The sequence below is a fragment of the Mus caroli genome, chromosome 17 (assembly GCF_900094665.2).
Source record: "Mus caroli chromosome 17, CAROLI_EIJ_v1.1, whole genome shotgun sequence".
Lineage (NCBI taxonomy): Eukaryota > Metazoa > Chordata > Mammalia > Rodentia > Muridae > Mus > Mus caroli.
Genome location: NC_034586.1, coordinates 42138752 through 42140272, shown reverse-complemented (window position 1 = coordinate 42140272; position 1521 = coordinate 42138752).

Here is a 1521-nt window from a genome sequence, read left to right as displayed (position 1 = left end):
GGCCTTGAACTCAGAAATCCGTCTGCCTAAACCTCCCAAGTGCTAGGATTATACCCAAGTGCTAGGATTATAGGCGTGCACCACCAATGTCTGGTTTATTGTTATTCTCTTAGTTGATGTTATAACATATGATAAAGAAATTGAAGGAAAACACAAATATTTGGGCAAATGCATTCTTAGGAAAACACAACAGAAACACTCATGCCAACTATTATCCTCAATTTTTTTTTTTTTTTTTTTTGTTTGTTTGTTTTTCAAGACAGGGTTTCTCTGCATAGCCCTGGCTGTCCTGGAACTCACTCTGTAGACTAGGCTGGCCTTGAACTCAGAAATCCACCTGCTGCTTCTTTCTTTCTTTCTTTCTTTTTTGCAACTGGTCACATCACCTTAGCTGGTATTTATAACTACCATCCTCTACTACCTATTAAGTATTTTGTCCATCCTCAGCAAGTACCTCAGCAGGTCTTGGCTCTTTCCTTGGAGAAGTGACCCATACCTTCATTCCTGAAGGGTCTGTGCCCTTTGTCATCTTGCCTGGATTAGGTTGTTGTACTTTCCCATTGACTTTAATTACATGTTATGATAGTACTTTGAGACATTCTAAGGAATCTCTAAGGAATTCCAGACATAATCTTTTGTACCTCTGTGGGAGAAGCAATCCAATTTCCCCATGGTAATCTGGATCAATAACTCCTCCTAATACTGCTATTCCTTTATTAACCTGTAGGTTTAAGGGCACTAGAAGCCCAAAGTTGCCAGGGGTTAAGTCTGAGCTTCTAGTTCAATGGATTTTTTTTTTTTTTTTGTTGCAGCTCCTGGCAGGAGACTTCTCCCTCTGGAACCAAAGAACTTAGGGTTGCAGGAACAGAAAGCATTTTTTCCCTAGGGTTCATTAGGGGTGATGGCGTGTGAAAATATTCCCTTTTCCAGCCCTTGATTCCTGGACCCATGGATCCTAGCTATGGGAGAAATTGTACCTTACACTGGATGCTGACTAAAAGTATATACTGTCTTCTGAAGAACCCTATCTCAGCCCTCTAGGCTGCTGCTACCTAACTGGCACTGTAACTGTGTCTTTAAAAGGCCATTCCATATTTCTATCTGGCCAGCTGCTTCAGGATGGTGGGGAACATGGTAAGACCAGTAGATTCCATGATCATGGGTCCACTGTCACACTTCTCTCTGTCTGTGAAGTGAGTACCTTGGTCAGAAGCAATACTTTGTGGAATACTATGATGATGGATAAGGCAATCTGTAAGTTCATAAATTGTGTTTTTGGCAGAAGCATTATGTGCAGGAAATGCAAATCTGTAACCAGACTATCTACTCCGGTAAAGATAAAGCACTGTCCTTTCCGTGGAGGAAATGGTCCAATGTGGTCAGCCTCCCACCAGGTTGCTGGATGATCACCCCAGGTAATGGTGTCATATCTGGGTTTCAATGTTGGTCTCTGATGTTGGCAGATTTGGCACTCAGAACAGCTGTAGCCAGGTCAGTCTTGATGAGTGAAAGTCTGTATCA